Raw genomic sequence first — 22431 nt, 5'->3', positions numbered from 1 at the left:
GTGAGTGAGTGGGACGTGTAAAGCGCACGAGGGAAGCACACATTTCCCTAGAAAAAAAGAAGCACACATGATTTTCTGTTGTGATTATATGAAGTTTTTTTATGAGATGTGATTATATTCCTTCCGTTTCAAATTACTCGTCGCAGAAATGATTGTATCTAAATATATTTTAATTCTAGATACATCCATTTCTGCGACGCGTAATTTAGAACGGAGGGTACTCAAGTTGAGATGGATGAAGTAGTATCAAAAGCGCACGAGGGAGGCACACGTGGATTTTCTGATTTGGCCTTTAATTTGATTGAGAGGGATATATACACTACTCCCTCTGTCCCAAAATATAAGAACGTTTTTTACACTAGTATAGTGTAAAAAACGTTCTTATATTTTGAGACAGAAAGAGTAATTTTTAAAGCACACAAGGGATGCACACATGGATTTTCGCATCTGTTTTTTTATAGTATAAAAAGAGCTTCTTCTTATTTCCATTAACAGAAGGAGGCTGCTACGTGTCGGCCGGCAGATCTTTTTAAAAGGTCCACAACCTTGAGAGCCGTCGGATATGAGACAATCTAGTGGCCAGACGTTTTCTTCTACTTTGCAACAAAAATCTTGTTGCAGAAACATTCGCAACAGAGGTCATGTTGCGGAATATATTTTTGCAACATAGGTTGTGTTGTGGGATTTTTTTTTTTTGCAACATAGGTCGTGTCGCAGAATTTTTTTCTAGCTTCAATTTTTTTTGGCAACAACAGTGATGTTGTGGAAGAACTTTTTGCAACATAGGTAATGTTGCGGAAAAGTTTGCAACTGAAATGATGTGCAGACACATCGCCGCCGTTGCATGCGTCGTGCGCGTCGCTGCCGACCGCAACAAAGCAGCAGCGCCATCGCTCCCGCTGTTGCAGAAGCATGTCGGCGAGTCGTGCCTCGCCTAAAAGTGATTTGAGGTGAACATGCGCTAACGGTTCAGCGTAGGAGCCCCGCCCTGCTACAATACCTTTTGGAATCCCTTGCAATGGCGATCCTTGCAGCGGCGATTTGCAACATGGATGTGTCGTCGCCTGCTCTCTTACAACCACAGCAACTAGTTCGGCAGCGCAGATGAGGCTGGGTGATGTGAGGAAGGAGTGATGCAGATGGTGCTAGAAAGGAAAGGGGTAAGACTTGTGGATGTGCAGCGAGGAGATAGGGTTGAAAGGATAAGCGGTTTCGTGGGACTTGTGAGGATACGCGTCGTTTGCTCGAGGAGGTCAACGTCTCTGATGTTTATCCGCTGGCTGATCGCTATCATTTCCCTTAACAGAAACCACAATGTCTTCTTGCAAAAACTAGAACAAGTAAGCATAAAGGGTGACCATGCATGACTAAGAGCATCTCCAGCCGTTCGCCCCCTCCCCTCAGGACGCATAAAAATCGCCCCCTGGGGGCGAGCCGGCGATACAATCGGCACTGGGGGCGGTTTTGCGCCCACTCGTCGCCCCCAGCTCGCCCCCAGGCGCCGATATTGGCCCACTTTTCAGCCCAATTTCGGCAAATAAAGGGCCCATATGGGCGACAATAGGCCCATATTCGGCGTGGTTCGCCGTTGTTCGGCGTTTAATTATCCACATAATTTTTTTATCACATATTTCATCACAGAAATATCAAATACTTCAACAAAATAGTACAACAACAAATAGTTCAATACAAATTATATAGTTCAACAAATAAAAACTCATATTTCATCACACTTCACGCCCGGCGTCGCCCTTGAGCCTTCATAGGTGCTCTATCAGATCTTGCTGCAGTTGATGATGCACCTGTGGGTCTCGGATCCCCTGACGCATACTGAGATAGGCAGTCCAGGTTGCTGGTAGCTGGTGATCAACTTCGGCTAGAGGAACCTGCATGTAGTATGGTTCAGTGTCAAACACTGGGTCTTCTTGCTCGATCTCGATGATCATGTTGTGCAAGATGACACAGCAAGTCATAATCTCCCACATTTGATCTTTCGACCAGGTCTGAGTGGGGTACCGGACAATAGCAAATCGAGATTGGAGCACACCAAATGCCCGCTCGACATCCTTCCTGCAAGCCTCCTGAACCTTCGCAAATCAGGAGTTCTTGCCTCCTGGCACAGGGTTTGAGATCGTCTTCATAAATGTCGACCATCTCGGATAGATGCCATCAGCTAGATAGTACCCCTTGTTGTAGTGCCGCCCATTGATCTCGAAGTTTACCGGAGGAGAATGACCTTCAACAAGCTTGGCAAAGACAGGAGAGCATTGCAGCACGTTGATGTCATTGTGAGTTCCTGGCATACCAAAGAAGGAATGCCAAATCCAGAGGTCCTGTGTGGCCACCGCCTCAAGTACCACACTGCAACCGCCTTTGACGCCTGTGTACATCCCCTGCCAAGCAAATGGGAAATTCTTCCATTTCCAATGCATGCAGTCGATGCTTCCAAGCATCCCAGGAAATCCTCTTGCTACATTCTGTGCTAGGATCCGAGCAGTGTCTTCCGCATTGGGTGTTCTCAAGTATTGCGGTCCAAACACTGCCACCACTGCCCGACAGAACTTGTAGAAACACTCCATGCTGGTGGACTCGGCCATGCGCCCATAGTCGTCCAGTGAATCATCGGGAGCTCCGTATGCAAGCATCCTCATCGCTGTCATGCACTTCTGGATCAAGGTGAATCCAAGTTTGCCGGTGCAATCCATCTTGCACTTGAAGTAGTTGTCAAACTCTCGGATGGAATTCACAATCCTGAGGAAGAGCTTTCGGCTCATCCGATAACGGCGCCGAAATGTTTTGTCGCTGTGAAGTGGAGCATCAGCGAAGTAGTCGGACTAGAGCATGCAGTAGCCTTCGAGACGATGCCGGTTTTTTACTTTCACCCGCCCCGGCGCCGAGCCACCTCGCCGCAGCTTTTCATTGCTCGCCAGCAGCTGGGCGAGGGCGGCGAGCACCATAAAATGCTCTTCTTCCTGGACGTCGGCCTCGGCTTCCTCCTCCAGCAGCGCGGCGAGCGCTTCCTTGTCATCCGAGTCCATCGCCGAGGCAGGAAAATTGCCGAACACCTTGCGCCCGGTGGGCGTGCACCCGCCGAACTGCCCCTCCGCGGCCGGAAACGCCGACCGAAAACGCCCAGCTGTTGTTGGAGGGGCTGCCGTGGCGAACCTCTGCTATTTGTCTGGCGGGGAATGGCTATCTAGCGGTGAAGGGCGGCGAGCGGCGCCGGGATATAGCTAGTGGCGGCCGAGGGCGCGGGGGCTGGAAGGCGGGTCGAGGAAGAAAAACTTGACTTTTCGCCTGATGGTGTGGGCCAGCCGTGCTTTTCCCTTGTGCCGGAGCCCCCGATCGCCCCCCAGTGCGCCAGGTTCGTCCTGCGGCCGCCGGGCGGAAAAAGGGGCCGAACCGGCACTTTTCGTCGTCCTGGGGGTGCGACTGGGGCGTTTTTTTGGCGCCGGCGCCAAAAAAGTGGCCTGGGGGCCTGTTGGGGGCGCGGCTGGAGATGCTCTAAGTGGTCGTCCGATGGTCTCAAAATCTCAATTAAAATTTTATTATGTTTGAGATGCTTTATACTTCCGGTGTGAAGGAAATATGCCCTAGAGGCAACAATAAAGTTGTTATTTTATATTTTCTTATTCGTGATAAAGGTTTATTCATGCTAGAATTGTATTAATCAGAAACCTAAATACATGTGTGAATATATAAACAAACACCGTGTCCCTAGTGAGCCTCTACTTGACTAGCTCATTGATCAAAGATGGTTAAGGTTTCCTAACCATGGACATGAGTTGTCATTTCATAACGGGATCACATCATTAGAAGAATGATGTGATGGACAAGACCCATCCGTTAGCCTAGCATTATGATCGTTCTGTTTTATTGCTATTGATTTCTTCGTGTCAAATACATATTCCTTTGACTATGAGATTATGCAACTCTCGGATACCGGAGGAATGCCTTGTGTCCTATCAAACGTCACAACGTAACCGGTTGATTATAAAGATGCTCTATAGGTATCTCCGAAGGTGTTTGTTGAGTTGGCATAGATCGAGATTAGGATTTTTCACTCCAAGTATCGGAGAGGTATCTTTGGGCCCTCTCGTTAATACACATCATAAGAAACCTTGCAACCAAAGTGACTAATGAGTTAGTTGCAGGATGATGTATAATAGAACGGGTAAAGAGACTTGCCGGGGTAATGAGATTGAACTAGGTATGAAGATACAGATGATCGAATCTCGGGCAAGTAACATACCATAGACAAAGGGAATAACGTATGTTGTCATAATGGTTCGACCGATAAAGATCTTCGTAGAATATGTAGGAGCCAATATGGGCATCTAGGTTTCGCTATTGGTTATTGACCGGGGAGGTGTCTCGGTCATGTCTACATAGTTCTCGAACCCGTGGGGTCTGCATGCTTAACGTTTGATGACGATTTTGTATTATATGAGTATGTGATTTGGTGACCGAATGTTGTTCGGAGTCCCGGATGAGATCACGGATATGAGGAGGAGTCTCGAAATGGTTGAGAAGTAAAGATTCATATATAGGATGATAGTATTCAGACAGCGGGAGTGTTTCGGGGGTACCGGGTCCTTATCGGGTCACCGGAAGGGTTCTAGGCACCTCCGGCAAAAGATATGGGCCTAGTGGGCCAAGAGGGGAAACGCACCAGCCACCGGGGTTGGTGTGCCCCCCATATGGGCCAAACTAGAGGAGAAGGACATCGGGGAAGGGAGAAGGAAAGGGGGGATTCGGCCTCCCCCTTCCTTCCCTCCTCCCTCCTCTTTCCTTCCCCCTTCGGCAAATAAGGAGGGGGCGCCAGCCTAGGAGGAAGTAGGATTCGGTCCTACTTGGGGCACCTCCTGGCCTATCCCCTCTACCTCCTACCTATATATATGGGGGGTGCCCCTAGCACACACCAGACAATTGCCTAGCCATGTGCGGCGCCCCCCTCCACCGTTTACGCCTCCGGTCATATTTTCGTAGTGCTTAGGCGAAGCCCTACGGAGATCACTTCACCATCACCATCACCATGCCGTCGTGCTGACGGAACTCATCTACTACCTCGATGTCTTGCTGGATCAAGAAGGCAAGGGACATCACCGAGCTGACCGTGTGCAGAACTCGAAGGTGTTGTACAATCGGTACTTGATCGGTCGGAGGTAGAAGAAGTTCGACTACATCAACCGCGTTGTCAAACGCTTCCACTTATGTTCTACAAGGGTACGTAGACACACTCTCCCCCTCGTTGTTATGCATCTCCATGGATAGATCATTGCTTGTGCATAGATTTTTTTTTGTTTTTCATGCAACGATTCCCAACAGTGGCATCATGAGCCAGGTCTATGCGTAGATGATATGCACGAGTAGAACACAAAGAGTTGTGGGCGGTGATAGTCATACTGCTTACCACCAACGTCTTATTTTGATTCTGCGGTATTGTGGGATGAAGCGGCCCGGACCAACCTTACATGTCAATGCACATGAGACCGGTTCCACTGGCAGACATGCAACTAGTTTTGCATAAAGGTGGATGGCGGGTGTTTGTTTCTCCTAGTTTAGTTGAATCGAATTTGACTGTGGCCGGTCCTTGAAGAAGGTTAAAACAACAAACTTGACGAAACACCGTTGTGGTTTGATGTGTAGGTAAGAACGGTTCTTGCTAGAAGCCCATAGTAGCCACGTAAAACTTGCAACAACAAAGTAGAGGACGTCTAACTTGTTTTTGCAGGGCATGTTGTGATGTGATATGGTCAAGACATGATGTGATATACATTATTGTATGAGATGATCATGTTTTGTAAAAGTTATCGGCAACCGGCAAGAGCCTTATGGTTGTCTCTTTATTGTATGAAATGCAAACGCCATGTAATTGCTTTACTTTATCACTATGCGTTAGCGATAGTTGTAGAAGCAATAGTTGGCGAGACGACCACGACGCAACGATGGAGATCAAGGTGTCGAGCCAGTGATGATGGAGATCATGACGATGCTTTGGATATGGAGATCAAAAGCACGAGATGATGATGGCCATATCATGTCACATATTTTGATTGCATGTGATGTTTATCTTTTATGCATCTTATTTTGCTTAGTACGGCGATAGCATTATAAGATGATCCCTTCACTAAATTTCAAGGTAAAAGTGTTCTCCCTGAGTATGCATTGTTGCTATAGTTCATCATGTTGAGACACCACGAGATGATCGGGTGTGATAGACTTTATGTTCACATACAACGGGTGCAGGACAGTTTTGCACATGCGGAATACTTGGGTTGAAGTTGACGAGCCTAGCATGTATAGACATGGCCTCGGAACACTGGAGACCTAAAGGTCGAATGTGAATCTTGTAGTAGATATGATCAACATAGAGATGTTCACCACTGATGACTACCCCATCTCACGTGATGATCGAACATGTGGTAGTTGATTTGGATCATGTATCACTTAGATAACTTGAGGGATGTTTGTTTAAGTGGGAGTTCATTAGTAATTTGATTAATTGAACTTAAATTTATCATGAACTTAGTCTTAATAGTTTTTGCATATCTATGTTGTAGATCAATAGCTCGCGATATAGCTCCCTTATTTTTTGATATGTTCCTAGAGAAAACTAAGTTGAAAGTGCATAATAGCAATGATGCGGATTGGGTCCATGATCTGAGGATTATCCTCATTGCTGCACAAAAGAATTATATCCTTGATGCACCGCTAGGTGACAGACCTATTGCAGGAGCAGATGCAGACGTTATGAATGTTTGACAAGCTCGGTATGATGACTACTTGATAGTTTAGTGCGCCATACGGCTTACAACCAGGACTTCAAAAATGTTTTGAACGCCATGGAGCATATGAGATGTTCCAAGAGATGAAATTGGTATTTCAGACTCATGTCCGTGTTAAGAGGTATGAGACCTCTGACAAGTACTTTGCCTACAAGATGGTGGAGAATAGCTCAGCCAGTGAGGATGTGCTCAGAATGTCTGGGTACTACAATAACTTGAATCAAGTGGGAGTTAATCTTCCAGATAAGATAGTGATTGACAGAGTTCTCTAGTCACTATCACCAAGCTACTAGAACTTCGTGATGAACTATAATATGCAAGGGATGACAAAAACGATTCCCGAGCTCTTCACGATGCTGAAACTGGCGAAGGTAGAAATCAAGAAAAAACATCAAGTGTTGATGGTTAACAAGACCACTAGTTTCAAGAAAAAGGGCAAAGGGAAAGAAAGGGAACTTCAACAAGAATGGCAAGCAAGTTGCTACTCACGTGAAGAAAGCCCAAAGCTGGACCCAAGCCTGAAACTGAGCGCTTCTACTGCAAAGGGAATGATCACTGGAAGCGGAACTGCCCCAAATACTTGGCGGATAAGAAGGATGGCAAAGTGAACAAAGGTATATTTGATATACGTGTTATTGATGTGTACTTTACTAGTGTTCGTAGCAACCCATGAGTATTTGATACCGGTTTAGTTGCTCATATTAGTAACTCGAAACGAGAGTTGCATAATGAACAGAGACTAGTTAAGGACGAGGTGACAATGTGTGTTGGAGGTAATTCCAAGGTTGATACGATCACCATCGCACACTCCCTCAACCTTTGGGATTAGTGTTGAACCTAAATAAATGTTATTTGGTGTCTGCGTTGAGCATGAATATGATTAGATCATGTTTATTGCAATAATGTTATTCATCTAAATCAGAGAATAATTGTTGTTCTATTTACATGAATAAAACCTTCTATGGTCATACACCTGATGTAAATGGTTTAAATCTCGATCGTAGTGATACACATATTCATAATATTGATGCCAAAAGATGCAAAGTTGATAATAATAGTGCAACATACTACAACACTACCGTTTTGGTCATATTTGTTGGGAAACATACCATGCAATTTCAAAAAAAATCCTACGCTCACGCAAGATCTATCTAGGAGATGCATAGCAACGAGAGGGGGAGAGTGTGTCTACGTACCCTCGTAGACCAAAATCAGAAGTGTTTGACAACGCGCTTGATGTAGTCGAACTTCTTCTAGCTCCGACCGATCAAGCACCGAACGCACGACACCTCCGAGTTATACACACATTCAGCGCGATGACGTCCCTCGCCTTCTTGATCCAGCAAGGTGTCGAGGAAGTAGATGAGTTCCGTCAACACAACGGCATGGTGATGGTGAAGTGATCCGCACAGGGCTTCGCCTAAGCACCGCGAGAATATGACCGGGGGTGTAAACTGTGGAGGGGGGCGCCACACACGGCTAACAATTGATGTTGTTGTGTCCTAGGTGCCCCCTCCTCATATATATAGGTGGGAGGGAGAGGGGAGATGCCAAGGGGCACCCCAAGTGCTGGCCACCGGACCCCTTGAGGCTTCCCTGCCCTACGTCCCTCCCCCCGCCATATTTGACGGATAGGGAAGGAAAGAAGGGGGAGAGAGAAGGAAGTGTGAATCCTAATCCACACTTGCCTTTCTCCCTTCCCCTTTCCTTCTCCATCCTTGGACAGCCCATATGTGGGGTGCACCAGCCCCTTGTGGCTGGTGTGTTCCCCTGTTGGCCCATAATGCCCATATCTTTTGCCGGGGGTGCCCGAAACCCCTTCCGGTGACCCGATAAGTACCTGGTACCCCCCGGAACACTTTCGGTGTCCGAATACTATCATCCTATATATCAATCTTTATCTCTCGACCATTTCGAGACTCCTCGTCATGTCCGTGTTCTCATCTGGGACTCCGAACAACATTCGGTCACCAAATCACATAACTCATATAATACTAAATCGTCATCGAACGTTAACCGTGCGGACCCTACGGGTTCGAGAACTATGTAGACATGACCGAGACACCTCTTCGGTCAATAACCAATAGCGGAACCTGGATGCTCATATTGGCTCCTACATATTCTACGAAGATCTTTATCGGTCGAACCATTATGATAACATACATTATTCCCTTTGTCATCGGTATGTTACTCACCCGAGCTTCGATCGCCGGTATCTTCATACCTAGTTCAATCTCCTTACCGGAAAGTCTCTTTACTTGTTCCGTAATACATCATCCTGCAACTAACTGATTAGTAACTTTGCTTGCAAGGCTTCTTATGATGTGCATTACCGAGAGGGCCCAGAGATACCTCTCCGATACTCGGAGTGACAAATCCTAATCTCGATCTGTGACGCCCAGATAATTAAGCTACAGTAACTCCACGCTAAAGATGCCAAGTCAGCATGCTTACTAAGCTAATTGCCCTTTGATTGAAAACGAATTCAAATTCAAAATTAAATTGCAAGTCAACGTTACTTTTCAAAAAAATGCAAACAAAATAGTTAAGGCCTTTCGAAAATAATCTAAAACCCTGTGGATAGTTCCACAATATTACAAAGTATTTATGAGACAAGTTTCTTATGTAACAAATTTATTTGGATCTAAAACAAATCAAAACAGAAAGTTTAAAAGAAAAGAAAATGAAGAAAATGCTAGACACTTAGGCCTACTACTACAGGAGGAGGCCCAACCCACGTCCACGTCTCCTGCTACCTCTCGCTACAGTGGGAGCAGGGGGATCGGGCGGCCATCCACGCCTCCCTGGCCGCCGTGTCGAGCATCCAGTACCTCCTCGAGGAGGATAAGGTCACCCCGACCCAGTAGACGAAAACCCTAGCCCCAAATCCCTCTGCCTCTCTCTCTCTTTCGATTCGGAAGTTCGCCCGAGAGCTACTCGTTATGGACATCGTCGTCGTCGCGGCCACCGACTCCCCCGGCGCCTGAAAAGTTGTCCAGGAGTTGCACCATGGACGTCTCCTTCGGCTACTTCTACCGGTTCGAGCGGGGAAGCACTGCATCGCCGGGATCGACGCGTCTTCCTCGCCTACAGGCACCGCTGCCCCGCCCGATCTACCTCACCGAAGCTCCTCCGCCCTGCCGGATGCGTCCTCGGCCTTCCCCTGTGAGCTCCACCCCCATTCCCCTCGATCCCCCCTCTGTTTGTTGCTCTATTGCGCCGCCCAAGTTCCGGCCGATGGCCACAGTCACCGCGACCACGTTACGCTCACTGCGCCCGCGCCCTGCATCCTGGCCGCCTAGTATGCGCCCTGGCCGTGCCGACACGCCCTATGTCCGCAGCACAGGCCACTCGGCCCGCGCCCTGACCGGCGCCCGACCGTGCTCGCGCATGGCCGCGCCCGTCCGCTGCCGCGCTGCTGCTTCCGGCCGCCGCTGCCGCTGCTCTATTTTAGCTGCTGTCGCTGCCTTGTTCTGTTACTTGCAGCGGGGCAGCTCTGCTTGCCACTGCGTGCACTCCTGCTTGCTGCGGCCTACTGGGTTGCTGCTTGCCTCGCGCCCATGGCTGCTACTGCCGCCGGCTGCTGTTGTTGGAGCTGGCCATGGCGCTGTGTGTGTGGGCGTGAGATGTGCGTGTGTGTGCTATGTGTGTGTGCGTGAGTGTGTGTTATGTGTGTGTGTCCGTGAGATGTGCGTGTGTGTGTGCTATGTGTGTGTGCGTGAGTGTGCGTTCTGTGTGTGTGTGGCCGGCTCAAATAGTAGACTAGTTTAGGGACTAATTTAGTTAGTTAGTCTAATTAGTAGTACTAGTTGATTAGTCCATTAGTAGATGACATATGGACCCCCTGATAGTTTACAGAAAAACAAATTTTAAGAAAAGCCTAAGTCAATGACATGTTGACCCTACACTGTTCATATGTTGACTTGTCAATATTTGACTGGGTCAACCCAACCCCACTGACCCCACTGGCATACACTATGGCTAGAATAGCACTAGGTGACAAAAGTATTTTGCTGTTTTATTTTCAAATTAAAAGAATTCTGTAAACTCGGAAAATCAATGAAAACTTTGCAAATTAATATAAAATAAACCGTACCTCGGATGAAAATACTTTATACATGAAAGTTGCTCAAAATGACGAGACGATCTCGAATATGCAGTCCGTTCGTCCATCACACGTCCCTAGCATAGCGTACACGCGACTTTCCCCCTCCGGATCATCTGTCCGAAAACGCGAACACCGGGGATATTTTCTCGGATGTTTCCCCCCTTCACCGGTATCACCTCATACCGCGTTAGGTCACCTCTAGCACCGTGTATTGCCATGTTATGCTCTGTGATGCTTTGATTGCTTTGTTATTTATTGTGTTCCCCTCCGTTACTTCTTTCTGGTAGACCCCGAGACCACTGTTAGTACCCCTGTGATCGACTACATCGACGACGAACCCTTCTTGCTAGAGCAACCAGGCAAGCCCCCCCCCTTTGATCACCAGATATCGCCTATTCTTCTCTCTACTGCTTGCATTAGAGTAGTGTAGCATGGTACTGCTTTCCGTTATCCTATCCTGATGCATAGGCTGTCCTTGCTACTACTGTTGTTACCTTTACCTGCAATCCTAAATGCTTAGTATAGGATGCTAGTGTTCCATCAGTGGCCCTACACTCTTGTCCGTCTGCCATGCTATACTACTGGGCCGTGATCACTTCGGGAGGTGATCACGGGCATATGATATATACTTATACTGTTACATTACTTATGATACTGTTCGGAGATGGGGGCTAAAGGGGCAAGTGGCTCCATCCCGGTAGAGGTGGGCCTGGGTTCCCGACGGCCCCCGGCTGTTACTTTGAGGCGGAGCGACAGGGTAGGTTGAGACCACCTAGGAGAGAGGTGGGCCAGGCCCTGGTCGGTGTTCGCGGATACTTAACACGTTTAACGAGATCTTGGTATTTGATCTGAGTCTGGCCACTGGCCTATACGCACTAACCATCTACGCGGGGACAGTTATGGGAACTCAACGTCGTGGTATCAGCCGAAGCCTTCGTGACGTCAGCGACTGAGCGGCGCGCGCCGGGTTGGACCGAGTAACGCAACTTCCTTTGTAATGGAGGTTGCTAGGTCTGCTCATCGGCCGCGTACGCAACGTGCAGGTGTGCAATGGGTGATGGGTCCAGACCCCTGCGCCATAGGATTTAGACCGGCGTGCTGACCTCTCTGTTGTGCCTAGGTAGGGCTGCGACGTGTTGATCTTCCGAGGCCGGGCATGACCCAGGAAAGTATGTCCGGCCAAATGGGATCGAGCGTGTTGGGTTATGTGGTGCACCCCTGCAGGGAAGTTAATCTATTCGAATAGCCGTGATCTTCGGTAACAGGATGACTTGGAGTTGTACCTTGACCTTATGACAACTAGAACCGGATACTTAATAAAACACACCCTTACAAGTGCCAGATACAACCGGTGATCGCTCTCTAACAGGGCGACGAGGAGAGGATTGCCGGGTAGGATTATGCTATGCGATGCTACTTGGAGGACTTCAGTCTACTCTCTTCTACATGCTGCAAGATGGAGGTTACCAGAAGCTTAGTCTTCGACAGGACTAGCTACCCCCCTCTTATTCCGGCATTCTGCAGTTCAGTCCACATATGATAACCTTACTCCATTTGATACCAATGCATACATATGTAGTGTAGCTCCTTGCTTGCGGGTACTTTGGATGAGTACTCACAGTTGCTTTTCTTCCCCTTTTTTCCTTTTCTATATCCGATTGCTGCGGCCAGACGATGGAGACCAGGAGCCAGACGCCACCGTCGATGATGACTGCTACTACTCTGGAGGTGCCTACTACTACGTGCAGGCCGCTGACAATGACCAGGAGTAGTTTAGGAGGATCCCAGGCAGGAGGCCTGCGCCTCTTTCGATTTGTATCCCAGTTTGTGCTAGCCTTCTTAAGGCAATCTTGTTTAACTTATGTCTGCACTCAGATATTGTTGCTTCCGCTGACTCGTCTATGATCGAGCTCTTGTATTCGAGCCCTCGAGGCCCCTGGCTTGTAATATGATGCTTGTATGACTTATTTTATTTGTAGAGTTGTGTTGTGATATCTTCCCGTGAGTCCCTGATCTTGATCGTACACGTTTGCGTGTATGATTAGTGTATGATTGAATCGGGGGCGCCACAAGTTGGTATCAGAGCCGACTGCCTATAGGAATCCCCCTTCCACGCTCCTTGGCCGAAGTCGAGTCTAGTCATTGAAAAAAAACTTTTACTAACATGGCTATGTGGCTTACGGGCCCACGTCGCCATTGGGTGGTATTAGGATCTTTTACTCCTTGTCTATACTCTGGGACTCTGATCTCTCTTCTATTCAGGCTAATTAAATTTTGCTAAATCTAACATTAGGATCTTGTTATCACTTTCACCCGGAGAGCCCCTTATTACTGATGATCATCTGCTGCACGTGAAGACCCTGAAGATACTCTCCGCTGTTGACCCGAGAACTTGTGTTCATCGCGTTTGCAATTCCCCTTCCACCGTCAACCCTTATGGGTAACTACTTGCAGTTGTTATTCTTACATTCATCCCCAGTTGGTCTTGTTATTACAAGATATCCCGAAATACTCATCGTTGTTTCGATAATCCTTTAAGCTTACTGCCTTGCTGTTCTTTGTCACCTGAATACCCCTATGGATAATTCTCGCACTTATCGAGTATCTGCTCATCCCCCAGTTGATTCATGTATGTCACCAATCTTCGAAATACCATTCAATCTTTCGAAAATCCTCAGGAGCGTATTGCTCTTGAAATTCTTGCTTGCTTGCATTATGGTTAATCCCATAAGTCTCGTAATCATATTGGCATCCCTTGTCATTATCATTTTGAGTTTGTTGATTCAAAATGTTGCGCATGCTCACAATCCTCAATCGGATCCTAGAATTCATCCTTTCGGCTCAGATGTCATTTTAAACATGAGCTGAATCTCGACCAATCAAATTGTTTTCGATTTTACCCCTAAGCTTACTCAACCTATCCATCCTTAATCAGAGCGTTTGCTTCTGATCCTTTGATTTGGAAATCATAATTCCTTTACATGTGAGCTTTGAATTAGCTAGTTGCTTCTATAATCCAATGCCTTCGCATTGTTTCTTCCTCTGGTTGTGTGCCGATACTCACATCAGCTTCGCTATGGACCGTCGGATCCTTTGTTGAAATATCATCTGACAATGTCCTTCATATTCAATCACCTTGTGAGTTTTTTCCCCGATACATAATGCCTTTGGTAAATTATATCCTCTGCTTTCTCAAGCATGCTCTGTTGGAAATATGCCCTAGAGGCAATAATATATTGGTTATTATTATATTTCCTTGTTCATGATAATCGTTTATTATCCATGCTAGAATTGTATTGATAGGAAACTCAGATACATGTGTGGATACATAGACAACACCATGTCCCTAGTAAGCCTCTAGTTGAATAGCTCGTTGATCAATAGATGGTTGCGGTTTCCTGACCATGGACATTGGATGTCGTTGATAACGGGATCACATCATTATGAGAATGATGTGATGGACAAGACCCAATCCTAAGCCTAGCACAAAGATCGTGTAGTTCGTTTGCTAAAGCTTTTCTAATGTCAAGTATCATTTCCTTAGACCATGAGATTGTGTAACTCCCGGATACCGTAGGAGTGCTTTGGGTGTGCCAAACGTCACAACGTAACTGGGTGGCTATAAAGGTACACTACAGGTATCTCCGAAAGTGTCTGTTGGGTTGGCACGAATCGAGACTGGGATTTGTCACTCCGTGTAAACGGAGAGGTATCTCTGGGCCCACTCAGTAGGACATCATCATAATGTGCACAGTGTGATCAAGGAGTTGATCACGGGATGATGTGTTACGGAACGAGTAAAGAGACTTGCCGGTAACGAGATTGAACAAGGTATCGGGATACCGACGATCGAATCTCGGGCAAGTATCGTACCGATAGACAAAGGGAATTGTATACAGGATTGATTGAATCCTCGACATCGTGGTTCATCCAATGATATCATCGTGGAACATGTGGGAGCCAACATGGTTATCCAGATCCCGCTGTTGGTTATCGGCCGGAGAGTTGTCTCGGCCATGTCTGCATGACTCCCGAACCCGTAGGGTCTACACACTTAAGGTTCGATGACGCTAGGGTTATAGGGAAAGTATGTACGCGTTTACCGAATGTTGTTCGGAGTCCCGGATGAGATCCCGGACATCACGAGGAGTTCCGGAATGGTCTGGAGGTAAAGATTAATATATAGGAAGTATGGTTTTGGCCACCGGAAGTGTTCCGGGCATCACCGGTAGTGTACCGGGACCACCGGAGGGGTCCGGGGGTCCACCAGGTGGGGCCACCAGCCCCAGAGGCCTACATGGGCCAATAGTGGGAAGGGACCAGCCCCTAGGTGGGCTGGGGCGCCTCCCACCAAGGCCCAAGGTGCCTCCAAGAGGGGAGGGGGGCAAACCCTAGGGCAGATGGGCCCTAAGGCCCATCCTAGGTGCGCCTCCCCCTCTCCCCCTTGTGGCCGCCACCCAGATGGGATCTGGGGGCTGCCGCCACCCCTAGGGAGGGAACCCTAGGTGGGGGCGCAGCCCCTCCCCTTCCCCTATATATACTTGAGGCATTGGAGGCTGCAAGATACACGAGATCCTCTCCCTCTTGGCACAGCCCTACCTCTCTTCCTCCTCGTCTCTCGTAGTGCTTGGCGAAGCCCTACTGGAGTCCCGCGCTCCTCCACCACCACCACGCCGTCGTGCTGCTTCTGGATGGAGTCTTCCCCAACCTCTCCTTCTCCCCTTGCTGGATCAAGGTGTAGGAGACGTCACCGGGCTATACGTGTGTTGAACACGGAGGTGCCGTCCGTTCGGCACTAGGATCATCGGTGATTTGGATCACGACGAGTACGACTCCATCAACCCCGTTCACTTGAACGCTTCCGCTTAGCCATCTACAAGGGTATGTAGATGCACTCTCCTTCCCTCGTTGCTAGATTACTCCATAGATTGATCTTGGTGATGCGTAGAAAATTTTGAATTTCTGCTACGTTCCCCAAAAGTGGCATCATGAGCTAGGTCTATGCGTAGTTACTATGCACGAGTAGAACACAAAGTAGTTGTGAGTGTCGATATTGTCAATTATCTTGCCGTTACTAGTCTTATCTTGATTCGGCGGCATTGTGGGATGAAGCGGCCCGGACCAACCTTACACATAAGCTTACGTGAGACCGGTTCCACCGACTGACATGCACTAGTTGCATAAGGTGGCTAGCGGGTGTCTGTCTCTCCCACTTTAGTCGGATCGGATTCGATGAAAAGGGTCCTTATGAAGGGTAAATAGAAATTGGCATTGTGGTTTTGGCGTAGGTAAGAAACGTTCTTGCTAGAAACCTATAGCAGCCACATAAAAACTTGCAACAACAATTAGAGGACGTCTAACTTGTTTTTGCAGCATATGCCTTGTGATGTGATATGGCCAAAAGGATGTGATGAATGATATATGTGATGTATGAGATTGATCATGTTCTTGTAATAGGAATCACGACTTGCATGTTGATGAGTATGACAACCGGCAGGAGCCATAGGAGTTGTCTTAATTTATTTATGACCTGCGTGTCAACTTAAACGTCTTGTAATTACTTTACTTTATTGCTAAAGCGTTAGCCATAGTAGTAGAATTAATAGATGACGAGACAACTTCAAGAAGACACGATGATGGAGATCATGATGATGGAGATCATGGTGTCATGCTGGTGACAACGATGATCATGGAGCCCCGAAGATGGAGATCAAAAGGAGCAAAATGATATTGGCCATATCATGTCACTATTTGATTGCATGTGATGTTTATCATGTTTTACATCTTATTTGCTTAGAACGACGGTAGCTTAAATAAGATGATCCCTCGCAATAATTTCAAGGAAAGTGTTCCCCCTAACCGTGCACCGTTGCGAAGGTTCGTTGTTTCGAAGCACCACGTGATGATCGGGTGTGATAGATTCTAACGTTCGAATACAACGGGTGTTGACGAGCCTAGCATGTATAGACATGGCCTCGGAACACATGCGAAACACTTAGGTTGACTTGACGAGCCTAGCATGTACAGACATGGCCTCGGAACACGGAAGACCGAAAGGTCGAACATGAGTCGTATAGAAGATACGATCAACATGAAGATGTTCACCGATGTTGACTAGTCCGTCTCACGTGATGATCGGACACGGCCTAGTTGACTCGGATCATGTTTCACTTAGATGACTAGAGGGATGTCTATCTGAGTGGGAGTTCATTAAATAATTTGATTAGATGAACTCAATTATCATGAACATAGTCTAAATTGTCTTTGCAAATATGTTGTAGATAAATAGCTCACGTTGTAGCTCCCTATTTCAATACGTTCCTAGAGAAAGATTAAGTTGAAAGATATTGTAAGCAATGATGCAGACTAGGTCCGTAGTCCGAGGAGTGTCCTCACTGCTACACAGAAGGCTTACGTCTTTGATGCACCACTCGATGTGCAAACCCCTACAACATCGTCTGTGGACGTTATGAACACCTAACAGACACGTCCTGATGACTACTTGATAGTTTAGTGCACCATACTTTACGGCTTAGAATCGGGATTCCAATGATGTTTTGAACGGCATGAAACATATGAGATGTTCCAAGAGCTGAAATTGGGATTTCAGGCTCATGCCCGTGTTGAGAGGTGTGAGACCTTTGACAAGTTATTTTGCCAACAAGATGGAGGAGAATAGCTCAGCTAGTGAGCATGTGCTCAGAATGTCTGAGTGCTACAATCACTTAAATCAAGTGGGAGTTAAACTTCCAGATGAGATAGTGATTGATAGAGTTCTCTAGCCACTATCACTAAGCTACTAGATCTTCGTGATGAACTATGACATGCAAGGGATGGAGTTGATCCCGGAGCTATTCGCGGTGCTTAAGACCGCAAAAGGTAGAAATCAAGAAGGAGCATCAAGTGTTGATGGTTTAACAAGACCACTGGTTTCAAGAAGGGCAAGGGATAGAAGGGAAACTTCATGGATGGCAAACCAGTTGCCGCTCCAGTGAAGGAACCCAAGGTTGAACCCAAACCCGAAACTAAGTGCTTCTATTGTAAAGGGAACGGTCACTGGTAGCGGAATTACCCCAAATGCATGGTAGATAAGAAGGCTGGCAACTTCAACAAAAATTATACGTGTTATTAATGTGTACCTCACTAGTACTCCTGGTAGCACTTGGGTATTGGATACCGGTTCAGTTACTATTATTGGTGACTTGAAGCAAAAGCTACGGACTAAACGGAGACTGGCTGAGGGCGAGGTGACGATGTGTGTTGGAAGTGTTTCCAAAGTTGATGAGATCACCATCGCACGCTCCATCTGCCTTCGGGATTCGTATAGAACCTAGATAAATGTTATCAGGTGTCTACGTTGAGCATGAATATGATTATATCACGTTCATTGCAATACGGTCATTCATTTAAGTTAGAGAATAATGGTTATTCTGTTTACATGAATGATACCTTTCATGGTCATGCACCATATGTGAATGGTTCATTGAATCTCGGTCGTGGTAATACACATGTTCACGCCAAAAGATGTAGAGTTAATAATGATAGTACCACTTTCTCGTGGAACTGCCGCTTAGGTCATATTGGCGTAAGATGCATGAAGAAACTCCATGTCGATGGATGTTTGGAGTCACTTGATTTTGAATCGCTTGACACATGCGAGCCATGCCTCATGGGCAGGATGACTAAGACCCCGTTTTCAGTTACAATGAAACGGGCAAGTGACTTGTTGGAAATCATACATGCAGATGTGTGTGATCCAATGAGAATTGGAGCATGCGGTGGATATCGCTATTTTCTCATCTTCACTGACGATTTGAGTAGATATAGGTATATTTACTTAATGAAGCACAAGTCTGAAACATTTGAAAAGTTCAAGCAATTTCAGAGTGAAGTTAAGAATCATCATAACAAGAAGATAAAATTCCTACGATCTGATCAATGAGAATATCTGAGTTATGAGTTTGGCAAACACTTAAGACATTGTGGAATTGTTTCACAGTTGAAGCCACCTGGAACACCACTGGGTTATGATGTGTCCGGACGTCGTAATCGAACCTTATGAGATATGGTGCGATCTATGATGTCTCTTATCAATCTACCGTTTTCATTTTGAGGTTATGCGTTAGAGACAGCTGCATTCACTTTAGATAGGACACCATCTAAGTCTGTTGAGACGGCGTCGTATGAACATTGGTTTGGCAAGAAACCAAAGTTGTCGTTTCTTAATGTTTGGGGATGAGATGCTTAAGGCTTTAGCCGGAGAAGCTCGAACCCAAAGCGAACAAACACATCTTCATAGGATACCCAAAGGTGACAGTAGGGTATACCTTCTATCTCAGATCCGAGGGCAAATTGTTTGTCGCTAAGAACGGGTCCTTTCTCGAGAAGGAGTTTCTCTCGAAAGAATTGAGTGGGAGGAAGATAGAACTTGATGAGGTTGTCGAACCTTCACTTCAACCAGAGAATGACGCAACACAGAAATATGTTTTCTGTGGCGCCTACGTCTGTTGAATAGGAAGTTAATGATAGTGATCATGAAGCTTCGGATCAAGTTGCTATCGAACCTCGTAGGTCGACAAGGATATGTGCTACTCCTGAGTGGTGCGCTAATCCTGTCTTAGATATCATGTTGTTAGACAACAACAAACCTACGAGCTATGGAGAAGAGATGGTGGGCCCATATTCCGACAAATGGTTAGAAGCCAAGAAATCCGAGATAGGATCCATATATCAGAACAAAGTATGGAATTTGGTGGACTTGCCCGGTGATCGGCAAGCCATTGAGATAAATGGATCTTTAAGAAGAAGACGGACGTGGGCGGTAATGTTACCGTCTATGAAGCTCGACTTGTGGGAAAGAGTCTTTTCACAAGTTCAAGGAGTTGACTACGATGAGAATTTCTCACCCGTAGCGATGCTTAAGTCCGTCGGAATCATGTTAGCATTAGCTGTATTTTTCGATTATGAAATCTTACAGATGGATGTCAAAACAAGTTTTCTTACCAAGTTTCCGTAAGAAAAGTTGTATGTGATACAATAAAAGGTTTTGTCGATCCTAAGGATGCTAAAAGGTATGCTGGCTCCAGCGATCCTTCTATGGACTAGAGCAAGCATCTCGGAGTCGGAATATATGCTTTGATGGAGTGATCAAAGCTTTTAGGTTTATACAATGTTTGCTAGAAACTTGTATTTGCAAGAAAGTGAGTGGGAGCACTACAACATTTCTGATAAGTATATGTGGATGACATATTGTTGATCCGAAATAATGTAGAATTTCTGGAAAGCATAAACGGTTTGTTTGAAGAGTGATTTTCAAAGGAAGACCTGGATAAAGCTGCTTACATATTGGGCATCAAGATCTATAGAGATAGATCAAGACGCCTGATGATACTTTCAAAGAACACACACCTTGACGTGTTTTTGAAAGAGTTCAAAATAGATCAGTCAAAGAAGGGGTTCTTACCTGAGTTGTAAGGTGTGAAGTTGAGTAAGACTCAAAGATTGACCACGGCACAAGAAATAGGAAGGATGAAGGTCGCCCCCTATGATCTTGTCATAGGCTCTATACGGTATGCCATGCTGAGTACCACACCTGATGTGTGCCTTGCCACATGTCTGGCAAGAGGGTACAAAGGTGATCTAGGAGTAGATCACCAGATAGCGGTCAAAATTGTCCTTAGAGGAATAAGGAAATGTTTCTCGGTTATGGAGGTGATAAAGAGTTCGACATAAAGAGTTACGTCGATGCAAGCTTGACACCTATCCGGATAGCTTTGAGTAGAGATACCGGATACGTATAATGGAGCAATAATTTGGAATAGCTCCAAGTGGAACGTGGTAGCAGCATCTACGATATAAAGTTTTGCGAAATACATAGGGATCTGAATATGGCAAGACCCGTTGACTACAACCTCTCTCGCAAGCATAACATGATCAAACCCAGAACTCTTTGAGTGTTTATCACATAGTGATGTGAACTAGATCATTGAGTCTAGTAGACTCTTGGATGTTGGTCACATGGCGATGTGACCTGTGAGCGTTAATCACATGGCAATGTGAACTAGATTATTGACTCTAGTGCAAGTGGGAGACTGTTGGAAATATGCCCTAGAGGCAATAATATATTGGTTATTATTATATTTCCTTGTTCATGATAATCGTTTATTATCCATGCTAGAATTGTATTGATAGGAAACTCAGATACATGTGTGGATACATAGACAACACCATGTCCCTAGTAAGCCTCTAGTTGACTAGCTCGTTGATCAATAGATGGTTACGGTTTCCTGACCATGGACATTGGATGTCGTTGATAACAGGATCACATCATTAGGAGAATGATGTGATGGACAAGACCCAATCCTAAGCCTAGCACAAAGATCGTGTAGTTCATTTGCTAAAGCTTTTCTAATGTCAAGTATCATTTCCTTAGACCATGAGATTGTGCAACTCCCGGATACCGTAGGAGTGCTTTGGGTGTGCCAAACGTCACAACGTAACTGGGTGGCTATAAAGGTACACTACAGGTATCTTCGAAAGTGTCTGTTGGGTTGGCACGAATCGAGACTGGGATTTGTCACTCCGTGTAAACGGAGAGGTATCTCTGGGCCCACTCGGTAGGACATCATCATAATGTGCACAGTGTGATCAAGGAGTTGATCACGGGATGATGTGTTACGGAACGAGTAAAGAGACTTGCCGGTAACGAGATTGAACAAGGAATCGGGATACCGATGATCGAATCTCGGGCAAGTATCGTACCGATAGACAAAGAGAATTGTATACGGGATTGATTGAATCCTCGACATCGTGGTTCATCCGATGAGATCATCATGGAACATGTGGGAACCAACATGGGTAATCATATCCTGCTGTTGGTTATTGGCCGGAGAGTTGTCTCGGCCATGTCTGCATGACTCCCGAACCCGTAGGGTCTACACACTTAAGGTTCGATGATGCTAGGGTTATAGGGAAAGTATGTACATGTTTACCAAATGTTGTTCGGAGTCCCGGACGTCACGAGGAGTTCCGGAATGGTCCGGAGGTAAAGATTAATATATAGGAAGTATGGTTTTGGCCACCGGAAGTGTTCCGGGCATCACCGGTAGTGTACCGGGACCACCGGAGGGGTCCGGGGGTCCACCAGGTGGGGCCACGAGCCCCGGAGGCCTACATGGGCCAATAGTGGGAAGGGACCAGCCCCTAGGTGGGCTGGGGCGCCTCCCACCAAGGCCGAAGGCGCCTCCAAGAGGGGAGGGGGGCAAACCCTAGGGCAGATGGGCCCTAAGGCCCACCCCAGGTGAGCCTCCCCCTTTCCCCCTTGTGGCCGCCACCCAGATGGGATCTGGGGGCTTTCGCCACCCCTAGGGAGGGAACCCTAGGTGGGGGCGCAGCCCCTCCCCTTCCCCTATATATACTTGAGGTATTGGAGGCTGCAAGATACACGAGATCCTCTCCCTCTTGGCGCAGCCCTACCTCTCTTCCTCCTCGTCTCTCGTAGTGCTTGGCGAAGCCCTGCTGGAGTCCCGCGCTCCT

This window comes from Triticum dicoccoides, chromosome 5A (genome assembly GCF_002162155.2).
Source record: "Triticum dicoccoides isolate Atlit2015 ecotype Zavitan chromosome 5A, WEW_v2.0, whole genome shotgun sequence".
Lineage (NCBI taxonomy): Eukaryota > Viridiplantae > Streptophyta > Magnoliopsida > Poales > Poaceae > Triticum > Triticum dicoccoides.
The sequence above is the reverse complement of the archived record's forward strand: the minus strand, read 5'-3'. Positions refer to the sequence as shown.